At 45.8% G+C, this 19679-nt stretch overlaps 1 pseudogene; it reads right to left on the bottom strand.

Annotated features, from left to right (window-relative positions):
- The window catches only part of LOC111965584 (cohesin subunit SA-2-like), a 31757-nt pseudogene extending 12880 nt beyond the window's left edge, over positions 1-18877 (bottom strand).
- Positions 18878-19679: the final 802 nt, after the last annotated feature.

The following is a 19679-nucleotide window of genomic DNA, read 5'->3' as shown; positions in this document are numbered from 1 at the left end:
AAGACAGGGAAGAGAGGGCAAGACAGGGAAGGGTGAATAAATGTGTAGAATAAAGACATGGTTCTTGGCCTGCAGTCTGGAGATCTAGCTTGACTAAAACAACAGTGTGTGTGTGTGTGTGTGTGTGTGTGTGTGTGTGTGTGTGTGTGTGTGTGTGTGTGTGTAACCCACCTGTTGTAGACTGAGGATGAGTGTCTTGGCACATTGGATCTTGTCTATCTGTCTGGTCTTTGACATGGTCTCCTTGATGATGTCACCGTAGTCATTGTAATACTAGAGAGGGGAAGACGGTTCAGCCACAAGTCAGAGTCTCTTACAGGAGAAAGAAAATGGACTTCTGATAATTTGCAACCAAGCAGTACATGGGATGACTCCGGTAATGAGCTGGTGTTTAATGAGTGTCGTAGGCAAGGAGAAGTGATAACCGTATAATCTATGGAATGGGCTTCTATTCAAGTCAGCGATGGGATAGCGTGTGGACTGACAACCAGTGTGAGTGTACCCATGAGTTTAACAGTAAAATTGCCAGGGTTAGAGGTGCTTTGTAAAGATTCTATTTCTCTGGTCATCACTGTGTAAAGCGTTTCTCCATTCTCACCCTCATGTACTGCTTAAAGATGTCAGCGCCAGTGTTCATCTCTACTACGTTATAGATGATAAGTTTACAGTAGGCCGCCAGGAGGTTACGTCTCTTGTGAAGAGCTTCTATCTTCGCTGCCTCGTCATCCTGCTGGCCATCTGTAGATACGACATAACAGATAGTTACACAGCCAGGCAGAGGTCTTATCTAGCGCGTCCACCTGGCTGACCATTTAAAAAGGTAATGTCAGGTACACATATCACAGGGCCAGACGGTAACGTCATTCATTTAGCAGGGTCTCGTTTGGCCGTCGCTAACCAACAAGAGCTATTTTCAAGTGAAAATAAGCAAACTACTAGAAAAGACTAGCGGTATGTGTGTGGTTAGCAGTGTGTGTACCTGTGCTGCAGTTGTCATCGTCCTGGTCTATGAAGACATGGTGCAGTATGAAGGACAGTAGTTCTGTCTGTAACGAATCATCAGGACTGTAGACCAGCGGCTCCAGCTGCTCTCTGCCTCCTGAGACCATCTGATGACTGAAGACCAGCAACACATCACACAGTATGGTGAACGCCTGGGGGGGACAGAGGAGATGGACGGTTGGTTATCAGCGGTCTGCCTCCTCGGCCACGTCTTCCTCATCTCAATGGCGTGGCACGGGGATTCTGAGAATTTCAGGTTTGAAAATAACCGGATTTAAAATCACTAGGATGTGAATAGCTGCTACAGGACAGTACCTGTTCCTTGACGGTTGTGTTTACGTTGGTGAGGTAACGTTGACACATCAGACAGAACATCCGCATCTGTTTCCTCAGGCTCAGCAGCTCCTCCTACAAAAACAATATTACGTGATCAACACACATCCTCCGAGATTACATACAACATGAGTGAACCATCAAAAGATTTGCTGTATAAACCTTCACTGCCTCCCCAATGCCATTGTCCTAGCTACCAGATAACACACAAATGAGAAGGTTCTGAGCTGCCAGCCAGTTGGCTGCCAGCCAGCTGCATACCTTTCTGTGGCTGCCCTCTGAGACCTTGGCCAGGTGCCACAGGACAACGTAGTGGGTACACTGTAGAGCATGGACCACTATCTGCTCTGGCATGTCACCGTTCTCAATGCCCGTGTTGAGCAACTTGAAGTTACTGCTGAACAGATCCCACTGGGAGAGGTCATGAGCACTGGGGGAAGACAGTTAAGAATGTCAGGAGACAGAGAGGAGAGAGACAGAGAGGAGAGAGAGACAGACAGACAGACAGAGAGGAGAGAAGACAGACAGGACAGACAGAGAGAGAGAGAGAGACAGACAGACAGACAGAGGAAGAGAGACAGAACAGACAGACAGAGAGAGAGACAGAACAGACAGACAGACAGGAGAGAGAGACAGACAGACAGAACAGACAGACAGACAGACAGAGACAGACAACAGACAGACAGACAGACAGACAGGACAGACAGACAGACAGACAGACAGACAGACAGACAGAGAGAGAGAGAGAGAGAGAGAAGAGAGAGAAGAGAGAGACAGAGAGAGAGAGAGACAAAAGAGAGACAGAGGAGAGAGACAGAGAGGAGAGAGAGACAGAGAGCAGAGAGGAGAGAGAGACAGAGGAGAGAGAGAGACAGAGAGAGAGAGAGGGAGAGACAGAAGGAGAGAGACAGAGAGGAGAGAGAGACAGAGAAAGAGCAGAGAGAGAGGAGAGAGAGACAGCAGAGAGAGAGAGAAGACAGAAGAGGAGAGGGACAGAGTGTTCTTTACTTGTGGAATGCTTGATTTCTCTGAGAGTAGACAGACCCTGGTAGCATCATCATCATCAGGCTCCTCACCCTGAACACAGAGACAGATCAGTGTCAACCACACACAGAGACAGATCAGTGTCAACCACACACAGAGACAGATCAGTGTCAACCACACACAGAGACAGATCAGTGTTCAACCACACACAGAGACAGACCAGTGTCAACCACACACAGAGACAGACCAGTGTTCAACCACACACAGAGACAGACCAGTGTCAGTATCAACCACACACAGAGACAGACCAGTGTCAGTATCAACCACACACAGGAGAACAGACCAGTGTCAGTATCAACCACACACACATACAGATCAGTATAACCACAACAGACAGATCAGTATCAAACCACACACAGAGACAGATCAGTATCAACCACACAAGACAGACCAGTGTCAGTATCAACCCACACACAGAGACAGACCAGTGTCAGTAATCAACCACACACAGACAGATCAGTATAACTACACACAGAGACAGATCAGTATCAACCACACACAGAGACAGATCAGTATCAACTACACACAAGACAATCAGCATCAACCACACACAGAGACAGATCAGCATCAACCACACACAGAGACAGATCAGTATCACCACACACAGAGACAGACCAGTGTCAACTACAAACAGACAATCAGTGTCAGTATCAACCACACACAGAACAGATCAGTGTCAGTATCAACCACACACACAGACAGATCAGTGTCAGTATCAACCACACACAGAGACAGATCAGTGTCAGTATCAACCACACACACAGAGACAGATCAGTGTCAGTATCAACCACACACACAGAGACAGACCATGTCAGTATCAACTACCACACAGACACAGATCAGTATCAACCACACAGAGAGACAGATCAGTGTCAGTATCAACTACACACAACACAGATCAGTATCAACCACACACAGAGACAGATCAGTATCAACCACACACAGACACAGATCAGTATAACAGACTCTACTACACACAGAGACAGATCAGTATCAACCCCACAGAGACAGATCAGTATCAACCACACACAGAGACAGATCAGTATCAACCCACACACAGAGAGACAGATCAGTAGTCAACCACACACAGAGACAGATCAGTCAAAAAATTCACCACACACAGAGACAGATACAGTATCAACTACACACAGACCACAGATCTCAGGTATCAACTACACACAGAGACAGATCAGTATCAACCACACACAGAGACAGATCAGTATATCAACTACACACAAACTGGTCCATCCCCCTAATTGATGTAGAATGAACTAGACTGGTGGTAGAAGTCCCTCTCGGCCCAAACAGCTTTCTCATCCTCTGAGCGTCTCTCCTCCAATCCCTCTCTCACCCCGTTAGGGAAGTCCTTTAACAGTCTTGATTGTCCACCGGTTCTATTCTCCCATTCCCTCATCACTCCCTCTTCACCTCTTGTAAGAAGTCTTCTAGCAGTGTTGAATTTGTCCGACCAGTTCATCCAGCAGCTGTGACCTGGCGATGTCCACTCTGTTAAAGATGGTGAACTCCTCGTGCAGAGAGCGTGGTAGGTCTTCGAGCAAGCCCCAGCACCTCTGTGTCTGTGTGTTTCTCCACCATCTTCCTGATCTGAACGCAGCAACGCCTCCAAGTGCTAGAAGAAGAGGGAGGGAGTCGGAAATTGTTTTATAGACGTCTTGCAGTGTTATGCATTGATATTTCACAGCTGTCATTGTACTGCACAGTGCTTTGAATCAGGTTAGTGGTAGGGTCAGGGGTTAGAGTTTGAATTAGACTCCAGCGTAGGGTCGGGCGTTAGTGTTTGAATTGACTACAGCGTAGGGTCGGGGGTTAGAGTTTGATATTTGACTACAGCGTAGGGTCGGGGTTAGAGTTTGAATTAGACTAAGCGTAGGTCGGGGTTAGAGTTTGAATTTGACTACAGCGTTAGGGTCGGGGTTAGAGTTTGAATTAGACTACAGCGTAGGCGGGGTTAGAGTTTGAATTAGACTACAGCGTAGGTCGGGGTTAGAGTTTGAATTAGACTACAGGCGTAGGGTCGGGGTTAGATTTGAATTAGACTACAGCGTAGGGTCGGGGGTTAGAGTTTGAATTAGACTACAGCGTAGGGTCGGGTAGAGTTGAATAGACTACAGCGTAGGGTCGGGGGTTAGTAGTTTGAATAGACTACAGCGTAGGGTCCGGGGGTTAGAGTTTTGAATTAGACTACAGCGTAGAGGTGGGGGTTAGCGTTTGAATTAGACATACAGCGTAGGTCGGGGGTTAGCGTTTGAATTAGACTACAGCGTAGGGTCGGGTTAGAGTTTTGAATTAGACTACAGCGTAGGGTCGGGGGTTAGAGTTTGAATTAGACTACAGCGTAGAGGTCGGGGGTTAGAGTTTGAATTAGACTACAGCGTAGGGTCGGGGTAAGTTGAATTAGACTACAGCGTAGGGCGGGTTAGAGTTTGAATTAGACTACAAGCGTAGGGTCGGGGGTTAGAGTTTGGAATTAGGACTACAGCGTAGGTCGGGGGTTAGGTTTTGATGTAGACTACAGCGCAGGTCGGGGTTAGAGGTTGAATTAGAACTAACAGCGTAGGGTCGGGCGTTTTAGAGTTTTGAATTAGACTACAGCGTAGGGTCGGGGGTTAGAGTTTGAATTAGACTACAGCGTAGGTCGGGGTTAGAGTTTGAATTAGACTACACGTAGGGTCGGGGGTAGAGTTTGAATTAAGACACAGCGTAGGGTCGGGGGTTAGAGTTTGAATTAGACTTACAAGCGTAGGGTCGGGGGTTAGCGTTTGAATTAGACTACAAGCGTAGGGTCGGGGGTTTGAATTAGACTACAGCGTAGGGTCGGGGTGTTTGAATTAGACTACAGCGTAGGGTCGGGGGTTAGCGTTTGAATTAGACTACAGCGTAGGGTCCGGGGGTTAGAGTTTGAATTAGACTACAGCGTAGGTGGGGGTTAGAGTTTGAATTAGACTACAGCGTAAGGTCGGGGGTTAGAGTTTGAAATTAGACTACAGCGTAGGGTCGGGGGTTAGAGTTTGAATTAGACTACAGCGTAGGGGTCGGGGTTAGCGTTTGAATTAGACTACAGCGTAGGGTCGGGTGGTTAGAGTTTGAATTACACTACAGCGTAGGGTCGGGGGTTAGAGTTTGAATTAGACTACAGCGTAGGGTCGGGTTAGAGTTTGAATAGACTACAGCGTAGGTCGGGGGTTAGAGTTTGAATTAGACTACAGCGTAGGGTCGGGGGTTAGAGTTGAATTAGACTACAGCGTAGGTCGGGGTTAGAGTTTGAATTAGACTACAGCGGCGAGGTCGGGGGTTAGAGTTTGAATTAGACTACAGCGTAGGGTCGGGGGTTAGAGTTTGAATTAGATTACAGGGTAGGTCGGGGGTTAGAAGTTTGAATGAACTACAGTGTAGGGTCGGTTAGGTTTGAATTAGACTAACAGCGTAGGGTCGGGGGTTAGAGTTTTTGAATTAGACTACAGCGTAGAGGTCGGGACGTTAGACGTTTTGAATTAGACTACAGCGTAAGGGTCGGGGTTTAGAGTTTGAATTAGACTACAGCGTAGGCGGGGTTAGAGTTTGAATTAGACTACAGCGTAGGGTCGGGGTTAGAGTTTGAATTAGACTACAGCGTAGGCGGGTTAGAGTTGAATAGATACAGCGTAGGGTCGGGGTTAGAGTTTGAATTAGACTACAGCGTAGGGTCGGGGTTTAGAGTTTGAATTAGACTACAGCGTAGGTCGGGGGTTAGAGTTTTGAATTAGAACTACACTAGGGTCGGGGGTTAGCGTTTGAATTAGACTACAGCGTAGGTCGGGGTTAGTGTTTGAATTAGACTACAGTGTAGGGTCGGGGGTTAGACCTTCTCTAGTCGTCCGTGGTGTAGATATCCAGGTCAAAGAACTGAGGGAGCTGCAGCAGGTTGGTCACCTTCTCTGTATCTATGGAGTACTGAAACAAAGAGAGGCAGCACACTCACACACAGTACTGCATGCAGGGGACACACGTTTTATTAGAGAGGGTGAAGGTGCAGTGTCCTACCTTGGCCAGCAGAGGGGGTAACGTCACAGCAAACAGCTCTGTCATTCTGGTCCTGTCATCTAGCTGGGTCTTCTTCTCCTTCGCTGTCATCACCTGGCGGGGAAACAAACCCCATTGTAAATACAACACATGTTAATTTATTTCCCTTTTGTGATTAAACTATTTGCACATAGTAACATAACTTACATAGCCATGACATTTGAAATGTCTTTATTCTTTTCGAAACTCGAGTGTGATGTTTACTGTTCATTTTTTATTGTTTATTATCTATTTCGCTTGCTTTGGCAATATAAACATACATTTCCCATGCCAATGAAGCCCATTGACTTGAGAGCAGAGAGAGTTCCCTTTTCTGACCAGTCTAGTCTCTCACCCTTTTCCCAGTTCCGCGGCCTACGGGCGGTGGCACTCTGCAGCCTGGCGCACCGTACACAGCATGATCTCTATGAGAGCCGTCTCCTGTCTGTCTGTCAGGGCTACACACACCAGATATATTAGAGACAAGGTATAGAGGTTATGGGTCAAAGGTCAAGTATAGAGGTCAGAGGTCATACCTTCCTCCCCTGGCACAGGGTCATCCAGTAGCAGGCTGGTCATACATTCCCAGTCCTTCAGTAAGTCTGCTCCACTCTCCCACAGAGAGTCCACCAGGTACGCAGCATGCTCATGAAGCTGGAATACACACGGGAGAGATAAGCAGGGGCAGGGTATTTCTCCCAGTGAGTCTTGTAAGTATGCAGCATGTTCATGGAGGTAGAGACAGGGTCAGAACTGTGGTGTGTGTGTGTGTGTGTGTGTGTGTGTGTGTGTGTGTGTTGTTTGTGTGTGTGTACCTCGCTCTCCAGGAAGAAGAAAACAGTAGTTTTGATGAGTTGGCGTTGGGGCTTTGTCTCCCTCTCCTCTTGGGGCGCCCTCCTCTTCCGGCTCCCGCGTACTGAACAGTCTGGAGAGCAGAGTCACGAGTATTAGATTTAGAAAACTATATCAAATTACCCTAAATATACAGAAGTATGTGGACACCCCTTCAAATTAGTGGATTTGGCTATTTCAGCCACACCCGTTACTGACAGGTGTATAAAAATAGCACACTGCCATGCAATCTCCATAGACAAACATTAGCAGTAGAATGGCCTTACTGAAGAGCTCAGTGACCTTCAATGTGGCACGTCAACAAGTCAGGTCATTAAATTTCTAGCCCTGCTAGAGCTTCCCCGGTCAACTGTAAGTGCTGTTATGTGTGAAGTGGGAACTTCTAGGAGCAACAACGGCTCAGCAGCGAAGTGGTAGACCACCACAAGCTCACAGAACGGGACTGCTAAGTGCGTAAAAATCTGTCCTTGTTTGCAACACTCACTACTGCGTTCCAAACGGCCTCTGAAAGCAACTTCAGCACAAGAACTGTTCACCGAGAGATTATGAAATGAGTGGTTTCCATGGCCGAGCAGCCACACACAAGCCTAAGATCACCATGAGCAACGCCAAGCATATGAATGGTTGTAAAGATGGGGAGAGGTCTGTCCGTAATAAAGAGACGCTCCGCAGGCTCTAGTTTTGCCTTATCTTGATTATGGTCCAGTCATGTGGTCGAGTGCTGCAAGGAAAGACCTAGTTAAGCTGCAGCTGGCCCAGAACAGAGCGGCACGTCTTGCTCTTCATTGTAATCAGAGGGCTGATATAAATACTATGCATGCCAGTCTCTCTTGGTTAAGAGTTGAGGAGAGACTGACTGCATCACTTCTTTTTATAAGAAACAATGTGTGGAAAACCCCATTGTTTGCATAGTCAACTTACACACAGCTCTGACACACACACTTACCCCACTAGACATGCCACCAGGGGTCTTTTCAGTCCCCAAATCCAGATCAAATTCAACAACACGTACAGTATTATATAGAGCCATGTAACTTCCATCTCATATTGCGCAATCGGTCAGCAAACTCGGTTTCAAACACCAGATAAAGCAACACCTCACGGCACAACGCCTCTCCCATATTTGGCCGAGATAGTTTGTGTATTGATATGCAGGCCTTTAAAAAAAATGTAATTGATGTAGTTTTGTCCTTGTCTATTAATGTTCTGTATTATGTCATGCTTCGCAACAGCTAATGGGGATCCTAATAAAATACCAAGGCGTCCGCTGGAGTGATGTAAAGCTCGCCACCATTGGACACTGGAGCAGTGGAAACGCGTTCTCTGGAGCGATGAATCACGCTTCACCATCTGGCAGTCCGACAAACTAATCTGGGTTTCGGCGGATGCCATGAGAACGTTACCTGCCCCAATGCATAGCGCCAATTGTAACGTTTGGTGGAGGAATAATGGTCTGGGGCTGGGCCCCTTAGGGTTCAGACTAGGCCCCTTAGCTCCAGTGAAAGGAATTCTTAACACTGCAGCATACAATGACATTCTAGACGATTCTGTCCTTCCAACTTTGTGGCAACAATTTGGGGAAGGCCCTTTCCTGTTTCAGCATGACAATGCCCCCGTGCACAAAGCGAGGTCCACTCTGGTTTATCGAGATCTGTGTGGAAGAACTTGACTGGCCTACAGAGCCCCCTGACCTCAACCCCATCGAATACTTTTGGGATGAATTGGAACGACCTCACTAATGCTCTTGTGGCTGAATGGAAGCAAGTCCCCGCAGCAATGTTCCAACATCTAGTGGAAAACCTTCCCAGAAGAGTGGAGGCTGTTATAGCAGCAAAGGGGTGGGACCAACACCACATTAATGCCCATGATTTTGGAATGAGATGTTTGAGGAGCAGGTGTCCACATACTTTTGGTCATATAGTGTATATAAACCTCACTTATAGGCACTAGCCCAGCCTAAATAAAACAGACAAGGAATGTGTCCACGCCAGAAAACCATATCCCAGATCTACCAACCTCAAGTTCCTACTCTCTCCTTCTCCTCACACCCCCTTTCTCCTCCTGCCTGCCCCTCTCTTTCTCTAATCCATCCACCTTCCTCTCTTCAGCTCTGCTCCCTCTATCTCTTGCTGTTCCAGGGAAGAAACCAGACATGGGGTTTTAGCATCACATTTTACATTTTGCAGGACAATCTCTTGAACTGTTTTCAAGAGTATTTTGATTGATTGATAGGACTTAAGAGAAAATAAATACATGATAGAAGAATGTGTGACAACAGATTAAATAAAAAAAATTATAAAACAAATCCTACTTCTTGAAGAGGAACTCCCCGGCTGCTATGGCGACCGGTCGGTGGGCAGAGTAGACCAGGTGATAGACGCTCTCACAGTCCTCCGGGCTCAGTACCTCATCTGTACTACTGTAATACACACACCATACAATCCCCCGGGCTCAATACCTCATCTGTACTACTGTAATACATACACCATTAACCAATCCCCCGGGCTCAATACCTCATCTGTACTACTGTAATACACATACAATCCCCCGGCTCAATACCTCATCTGTACTACTGTAATACCACATACATCCCCCGGGCTCAATACCTCATCTGTACTACTGTAATACACATACCATACAATCCCCCGGGCTCAATACCTCATCTGTACTACTGTAATACACATTCCATACAATCCCCCGGGCTCAATAGCTCATCTGTACTACTGTAATACACACACCATACAATCCCCCGGGCTCAATACCTCATCTGTACTACTGTAATACACATACAATCCCCCGGGCTCAGTACCTCATCTGTACTACTGTAATAGACACAGTATAGATGAAACACAAATGAAACACCGACAGCTGAACTGTAGCAACTTACTGTAGTACCAGAGTGAGCAGTTTTATTGCTTGTACTGCGACGTCATACTCCTTGTCCAGAGTCATGGAGACAATGCGGTCCTGTGAAGAGAGGAAATTAATGACAAAGATTTCAGATTTAGCTGAAATACTTCTACTCAAAATCAACAGGGCATAGTAGTAGTTCAGCCAGGAAATACCTCTACTCAACACCGCTGGGCCACCCATATGAAAACTCATGAACGTACTACTGTAAGTCGTTTTGGATAAAATAGTCTGCTAAATGGCATTTGTTATGAAAATTGAGCCTTGAGGTAACTAGTTGTAGTGTATTGATGTGTCCACCAGGTGGCGCTCTGACCTTGAAGCGGCTGGTGAACAGCTCCAGTCTGGTGTTCAGTTCTCTGTTGTAGTAGAGACCCTGCAGCGCTGTCAAACATTTCAGACGCACCTCGCCTTGCTACACACACACACACACACACACACACACACGTTGGAATTACACACGCTTCTAACACACACATACAAACTCGTTAGAATTGCACACACACCTAACTCAAACACAACACCTTGCTAATAAGCGCGAACACACACACACTCTCCCTCACCTTGTCGTGCATGGTCCAGCCTACGTATTTCAGGTAGCTGTCGTTGAGGAAGGCGTCACTGTACAGCTTCATCCACATTCCTATCTCCTCTATAGTGATAGCTCTGATCTCTGCTATGGCATCACTGTAACACAACACACAACCTTCATCATCATCATCAYCATACCCTCTATACAGTGGGATAATATATCTCAAATGAAATCCATCCTATTTATGATCATTACTATGATGGGAACAATGGACAGGCCACGTACCGATATCGGTGTACAAACACACCCTTGAATATAGCATTCATCATGTTTTCAATTTCGTCCTGGTTTTCTTGAAGCTGAAATTAGAACRAGRAATCAGTAAGATAACATTTTGATCAGGGTTCATCAGGCTGAACTTACACCAAGAAAATCAAGATAACCAAACATTACAGAGAGATAGCTAGTATAGTTATGAAGGCACAGAGGTGTATAATTACACAGTGTTTCATGTTGTTCTGGTGGGGTTGTATTAGTAGTAGGAGACAACAGTGTTTCATGTTGTTCTGGTGGGGTTGTATTAGTAGTAGGAGCAAGTGTTTCATGTTGTTCTGGTGGGGTTGTATTAGTAGTAGGAGACAACAGTGTTTCATGTTGTTCTGGTGGGGTTGTATTAGTAGTAGAGACAACAGTGTTTCATGTTGTTCTGGTGGGGTTGTATTAGTAGTAAGAGACAACAGTGTTTCATGTTTGTCTGGTGGGGTTGTATTAGTAGGAGGAGACACACAGTGTTTCATGTTGTTCTGGTGGGGTTGTATTAGTAGTAAGAGACAACAGTGTTTCATGTTGTTCTGGTGGGGTTGTATTAGTAGGAGGAGACAACAGTGTTTCATGTTGTTCTGGTGGGGTGGTATTAGTAGGAGGAGACAACAGTGTTTCATGTTGTTCTGGTGGGGTTGTATTAGTAGTAGGAGACAACAGTGTTTCATGTTGTTCTGTGGGGTTGTATTAGTAGTAAGAGACAACAGTGTTTCATGTTGTTCTGGTGGGGTTGTATTAGTAAGTTAGGAGACAACAGTGTTTCATGTTGTTCTGGTGGGGTTGTATTAGTAGTAGGAGACAACAGTGTTTCATGTTGTTCTGGTGGGGTTTTATTAGTAGTAGGAGACAGCAGTGTTTCATGTTCTGGTGTGGTCGTAGTAGAATTATTGTGCAGATGGAAGCCCAGTGGGACACAGTGTTATATAAACTAGGACACAGCCATTGATGCCAGCTCAACCACAGGGCCTAGTAGAACCCTTTAACTCTCCCTGTCTGACTACAGGCTAACTGACTGGTTACGCTCCTACAGCATGTCTTCAAGCATCCTCATCTCTAAATGTAATACATCATCTGATTGGAAAACAACTCTCAGGAAGCTCCTGCACCTGGGTAAATTGTCTGTGCAGAGAGGATGTTTTAGAAAGCACATTCTGAGAAGCAGCGAGAGCAGATAACCCTAAGGAAAACATGAGCCAAACTAACCTTAAACCAAAGGCCCAAGAAGCATTAGCCAGTTCCCCAACACCAACCCAGGAGGAGCCTAACTCTGACCTCATCCCTCTCACCTCTTTGCGTTTCTGCAGCAGTAGCTCCAGCCGGTCGTTGGCTCTCTTGGCGACATTCTTGTTTCTCTCTGTCTCGTACTGCCGCTGTGTGTTGTCCATGTTGATGCTCAGGTTCAGAGCTACATTCACCAGGGCTGTCATCAGTTTCATAGCTACACACACACACACACACACACACACACAGTTAATCAGCGTATCCGTGTGCCCAGGGAAGACGGAAATAACCGACCAATTCAGACAGACATATCCCCTGACCACACCCATTCTCTCTCCCTTACCTGCCAGTGTGCTGGTGTGCCTGAAGGCTCGGACCTGTGAGTCCGACAGTCCGGTGAGGAGCGATATGACCGTGTCCATGAGGTACTCATCATAGATGATGCTGTACTGACACTGTCTCACCAAGACAGCAATGAACTCACAGAAACTACCCTTAAACTTCTTCCACAGTGGACCCGCCATGGTCAGAGGATAGTCTCCGCTGTCCTATAGAGGGGTAGGAGGAGGGTGGAGAGAGAATGTTTATGGGAGTTATGGCTTCACTATTGCATGCAACTCAAAGGGCAATGACATGTAAAACTGAACCAATCAACTGGTACATTTCAGGTGACCGACTAAACTTTAACCCAGAGTGATGCACCTACCACGTCTCACACACTCACACACAAAACCTACCTCGTCAAACTCCTCTGTCATCCTCCTGATGATCTCAGAGTTCTGCATGTTTCGGAACATCTCTCCACTGACCACTCCTTTACAGCCAGAACACTGGATGAAGAAGTTGATCAGGTCTAGCAGAGCCATGTCCCTGTCGGTTTTATACGCCTCAATCCAGTCATCCACCACAGACTGGAGCCAGGACAAACAGCAGCAGAGTTAGACAATAAGTACAACTAACATACAGTCACTGTGTTTCAACTCTAATAAAGCTGTTCTGGTCATTAAATAATCAAGAACTGTTGATAATCAAATAAACTATGGGCCTGTTAAAGGCCCAAGCCACTTCTGTGTGTAGGCTCACAGATACACTATGTGTTTCACACACTATATATACAAAAGTATGTGGACACCCCATCAAATGAGTGGATTCGGCTATTTCAGCCACACCAGTTGCTGACAGGTGTATAATTTTTTWAATTAAATTTACCATTGGGAGAAAAAAAATCAGGCACACAGACATTCACTCTCCGTAGACAAACATTGGCAGTAGAATGGCCTTACTGAAGAGCGCAGTGACTTTCAATGTGGCACCGTCATAGGATGCCACCTTTCCAACAAGTCAGTGCGTCAAATTTCTGCCCTGCTAGAGCTGCACCGGTCAACTGTTGTTGTGAAGTGGAAATGTCTAGGACCAACAACGTTGCGAAGTGGTAGGCCACACAAGCTCACTGAACGCGATCGCCAAGTGCTGAAGCGTGTAAAAATCACCTGTCCTTGGTTGCAAGACTCACTACCGAGTTCCAAACTGCCTCTGGAAGCAACGTCAGCACAAGAACGGTTCGTCGAGAGATTCATGAAATGTGTTTCCATGGCCGAGCGGCCGCACACAAGTCTAAGATCACCAGCGTCAGCTGGAGTGGTGTAAGCTCGATGCCATAGGAACAACAAATTGCGAGCCAGCCCTAATCGCCCATTGTCAGTGCCCGACCTCACTAATGCTTGTGGCTGAATGGAAGCAAGTCCCCCGCAATGTTCCAACATCTAATGGAAAGCCTTCCCAGAAGAGTGGAGGCTGTTATAGCAGCAAAGGGGGGACCAACTCCATATTAATGCCTAAGATTTGGGAATAAGATGATCAATGAGCAGCTGTCCACATACTTTTGGTCAAGCAGCGTATACACACACACCTGCATGGCGCTTTTACCCATCTTGACAACCTCGAACAGCATCAGGTTCTCCATGCCATTCTCCTGGTAGTGGCCGTTCATCCTCCCTGCACCCCCCACTCCCTTCCCTCCTTTACCCTTCTCTCCTGCCGCCTTCTTCCCCTTTTTCCCCCCCTGGGATGGAGGGAGTGGTRGAGAGAAAAAGAGTTGAGAAAAGTCAATAAAAGTGTAAACAGCATAATACTTACTAATATTATGTGTTGTGTATACAGTAACTTGAGGATGAAGTGAATATTACGTGGTGTCTATTGATGGGTTGCATGTTATGTCACAATATTGTTTTGAACGTTCGTTTTGGACTGATGCCCGATTGAGCATTCTACTTAATKCATCATCAAAGAGCGCTGATGAAGATTCATTTAAAAAAATACATTACATTGGCTTGGAAATACAATGACATTCCAAGGGGGGGTCAAATAATTAGTAGGAAAATCTTTTGATGTCACCAGATTGACTTTAGATGCAGTATAACGTTAGCTAGCATTGAGGGGRGGCCATCGGATTTGAGCTCGMTAACTTTAGCATTGCTAGCTATTTCTGACAAACTTTGCTAGCTAATAACAACATTGCCATCTCTTTTAAAGTAAATTTGACAAGATGATAATGCTGGAAAAGTAGTTTCCTAATAAATATTTAACTACTTTACCAATGTCATGGTATTTCCAGGCACTATAGTGTAATTTAGACTAAACAGTAGTTAGCCTCCATCCAGAACGACTGGGCTTCTCACCACTTTAAAACACCGCCGATAGAGGACATCTTGTGAACATTCCTAACAATGGCATAACCAAGACAGAGGTGCAACCTATGAATAGCGTGAGGAAGAGGTTCTAATATTATGTTGTGGTGTATAGCGTGAGGAAGAGGTTCTAATATTATGTTGTGGGGTATAGCGTGAGGAAGAGGTTCTAATATTATGTTGTGGTGTATAGCGTGAGGAAGAGGCTCTAATATTATGTAACCTTGAGTAAGGTTACTCTTAGCCGTGGTATATTGGCGATGTAACACAAACCCCCGGAGGTGCCTTATTGCTATTATAAACTGGTTACCAACGTAATTAGAGCAGTAAAAATAAATATTTTGTCATACCCGTGGTACACGGTCAGCCAATCAGCATTCAGGGCTCAAACCACCCAGTTTATAATATGTAGTATATAGCTTGGGGAAGAGGTTATAATAGGCTGTGGTGTAGAGCTTGAGGAAGACGAGGCCTGGTCGTACCTTTCCTTTGGTTGGGTTGATACTGACATCAGGAGCCTCAGAGAAGTCTGTGTCTGAGGAGAAACGGGTGTCCGAATCCCTGGCAAAAACACACACATTAGAAACAGTCTGCTGCATGCCGGTTGACACACACACACACACACACCATGGAAGTAGCCACTTACTGAGGATAGTGGAACTCCGACGGTAACTCTGGTGCCGCTATCATTTCTCTAACATGTCTGATTCAACTGAAATAAGAACAGACCTCAGATCCTCAGTGTCCACAAGGCAGTGGAACGGTAGCATAGGACCTGGAGGAGAAAACAGAAGGGGAAGAGAATGCATGGGTATTGGAGTTACATTCAGAGAAGACAGCATCCTGACTGGTTGCATCACTGCCTGGTATGGCAACTGCTCGGCTTCCAACCGCAAGGCACTACAGAGGGTAGTGCGAACGGCCCAGTACATCACTAGGACCAAGCTTCCTGCCATCCAGGACCTCTATACCAGGCGGTGTCAGAGAGAGGAAGGCCCTAAAAATTGTCGAAGACTCCAGCCACCCTAGTCATAGACTGTTCTCTCTGCTACCACACGGCAAGCTGTACCGCAGCGCCAAATCTAGGTCCAAGAGGCTTCTAAACAGCTTCTACCCCCAGGCCATAAGACTCCTGAACATCTAGYGAAATGGCTACCCAGACTATTTGCAGTGACCGCCCCCCACCACCTCATTTCTTTACACCACTGCTACTCTCTGTTGTCATCATCTATGCATAGTCACTTTATTATCTCTACCTACATGTACATACTACCTCAACTAACCGGTGCCCCCGCACATTGACTCTGTGTCAGTACCCCCCTGTATATAGTCTCGATATTGTTATTTTACGGCTGCTCTTTAATTACTTGTTGCTTTTMTCTCTTATTCTTATCCGTATTTTTTTKAAACTGCATTGTTGGTTAGGGGCCCGTAAGTAAGCATTTCACTGCATTTCACCTGTTATATTCAGCGCATGTGACTAATACAATTTGATTTGAGAGGAGTTGTATGATAACCTGCTGCTGAACTTCTACAACATACACATTGCATCCCGTGAACAGGCCTCAGTATCAGCCAGTGGTTCTTCACACAGACAAAAAAAAACAAAAATACTGCTTTCACATGGTAACAGGGGGCGGGCTCTATCCCTACTGTCATGCTCAGTTGTGAGCTGATTGGCTATCTCGCTCCTTGGTTTACAGGAAACATCACCCCAGGGCTGGACATTGGAACGTCCCCCCATGACCATATAAAGGAGAGTTCACTTCATCCTCCGTTAGAGATCCTAACCAATCAGAACAAAGTATTAACACTAGTGGATATATTACAAAGCAAACAGCAGGGAGGAGAGTGGGATACTCAACCAAATTACGACATTAAAAACAAATATTATCTAATAGTTTTCATTTTTATATATAAAAATGAATCAACAATATTGTTAATACTAGTATGTCGTCAGGACAGGTTTTGGGCTACAGGAGGCCAAAATGAGCCTAGCAGCCTATCCTGGGTGTGTCATAATTAAGATCGTGGACATACTGTACTATACTAAGGATTACAGTAGGAAGTGTCAATCAGAAAATGAATTGTAACGACCAACGAGTAATCAATTGCTTTCGACTGTACAATAAAATTGCTCGTGTCTGTAAGTAACCGGTTTATGCTTTTTTGCAGGTTGTAAAAAGCTTTYTGGGGGGGAGTGGGGCATCTTTACCCTCATCAACCAGTGAGATGTAAGGAATGGGAAATGGATGGATTCAAACTCAACTTTAAAATGCCAGATAGCTAAGTACTTTATCCCATGGTCTTGAATTAGAACACGTGACTTCCAATACACATTCGACAATTCCAATGGACATTAGACTTATTTCATGTTATCTAATTGCCCAAAGCCATTCTTGCAAGCTAAATTCATACATAATGTGTTTGAAATTGGGTCAAATACAGCTACACATGCTAGCAGTGTATTGTACAATACAGCTACAACTGTATTGCCAAGCAATAAAACAGCATCAGCTAGCAACATCCTGTGTTTCTTAATACACAAGCGGAGACACTCGCGAGACAGTATTCGCTCTGGCTGGTTGACTAGAGAGGAAGACTTCGAAGATGGGGACTGAAAAAGTGGCGCCAAACCCGGGTGCCTGGGCAACACAAAGCACGTTAAAACTATATTAGCGATAGCTAACGTCGTCGAAATAACCGACGGAGAGCATCCAGAACAAGGCTAGCTACCGTTGGCTAGGTAGTATGACAGCCGCTCTCTTGGGCTTGCTCAGTGACGGCCACTGTCCAGAATTGACACCGGTATTATGTCGAGAGGTTGCCCGGACTGGCTTGCCAAAGAGCTAGCCAGCTAACGAAGCTAGCTAGCTTAACATCATCAGCTGTCATCAGAACGTCACCCTTTACGTACATGAAAATAACAACTTGCCTTCTATGGCTAACGTTAAACCAAGAGTTAAAATKGTATCCTTCAAGTAACGGTAGTACCCACTTTTCTGTAAACTAACTAGTTACAGGGCAAAAACACTCGAAAATCTCAATTTTGTCTGGGTAGCTAACTAACGTTAGCTTAGCATAGCTGCAGCTTAGCTACCATTCTCCATCTTGTTATGTTAGCTAGCTAGTTTCCTGGCTAGTTAGCTAATTAGCCATGTTAACATTAGCTATCCTAGCCCGTTGCCTGCAATCGAACGGAGTTCGGATAGCCAGCCATATTATCAATAAAACAGTTGATATTTAGCTAGCTAGCTAATACGGCGTGGCACTCAAAGTTCATGTAAATATCTAAATTAGCTTGTTTATACAACACACTTGTTGTGGAGCAACAATACAACCATTTAGTTACATAAAAACACCGCGTCCCTACGTCCTCCATCTTGCCTCGGGAGTTCCGATACGTTACCTACCTAACGTTAACTCCTCAACAGAACAACATTTATTGGATGTAAACAAACACTTTGTTAGATATTAGCTTAGCTAACTTGCTAGATACGTTTCAGTGAAATGGGTCTACTTTCGGGTATGCGTAACACAGATTCACGATAAACTAGACAAAAAAAAGTAGCTTACAGCGCCAGCGGCTAGCTTACGACTTTCCGTAGCTAGCAGCCTCCGCACTTCTAGCCTATGTTAGCTAGCTAGCATGAGAAGCTAGCTACCAACAAAATTGCTACAAACCAACTAACTTCGAGATTCCACTCCGCCATTTTATAACTTACCCCGTTATTCAATTTATTTCCAAACGAGACACTACTTTGTTGAGTCGTTGTCTGTTCTTGTATGGATATTACCACGATTTCCGCAAATGAGTTTGAAACTGGCGGTCAGAGGCGGTTTTGGACGCTCTCACCCCGCCACTTGCTCCGTAGTAGGGTTTGTTGTTTCGACGATGAGGGGGAAGGAAAACTCTTGGTGCACAGCTGCCCCCTAGCGGCCAGATGAAATACTTCCGATTCCCCGTGACCGTAAGTGATCTGACATCTAGCGGTTATTTACAAGCTGTGCAGCTGCCAGCTACCAGCAAGTACGTGACAGATGGGGGTTGGATGGCCCTACTGCTGAGTTTCTAAACCTAAAKGCGCAACATCGCAAGACTTCCGGATACGCTTGCAAAGACCAAACCGACCAGGCCAGGGTTTGATACAGGGGTCATGTCCCCACCACATTCTGAAATTGCCTTTTTGCCCCCCCCCCCCAGTTTTAACATTGTGATAATAGCAGTGATACAAAAGACGGCAATGATGTACTTTAGGACCATGCGGACGCCTCCGAGCGGTCAGGTAGGCTGTTTGGAGTGGTCAGCAGGCTGTATTTAGGACGCACGACAGAGTTGGCAGACAGGCTGTGTGAATGTAACAGTATAGCTTCCGTCCCTYTCCTCGCCCCAACCTGGGMTCGAACCAGGGACCCTCTGCACACATCAACCACAGTCACTCACGAAGCATCGTTACCCATCGCGCCACAAAAGCCGCGGGGAACAACTAMTTCTAGGGCTCAGAGTGAGTGACGTCACCGATTGAAACACTATTAGCGCGCACCACCACTAACTAGCTAGCCATTTCACATCGGCCACATGAAGGCAAAACTTCTGGAAGGCTGGCTGGACCAGCACAGGAGAGTTGGTTTTAGGTTGTTTAGGAGGCGTGCAAAGGAAAATTGAGTTATTGCACACACACACTTCACAGAGTAGGCGTTCCCTAACTGAAATATGC

The sequence above is a fragment of the Salvelinus sp. IW2-2015 genome, linkage group LG6.2 (assembly GCF_002910315.2).
Source record: "Salvelinus sp. IW2-2015 linkage group LG6.2, ASM291031v2, whole genome shotgun sequence".
Classification (NCBI taxonomy): domain Eukaryota; kingdom Metazoa; phylum Chordata; class Actinopteri; order Salmoniformes; family Salmonidae; genus Salvelinus; species Salvelinus sp. IW2-2015.
The sequence above is the reverse complement of the archived record's forward strand: the minus strand, read 5'-3'. Positions and strand labels throughout refer to the sequence as shown.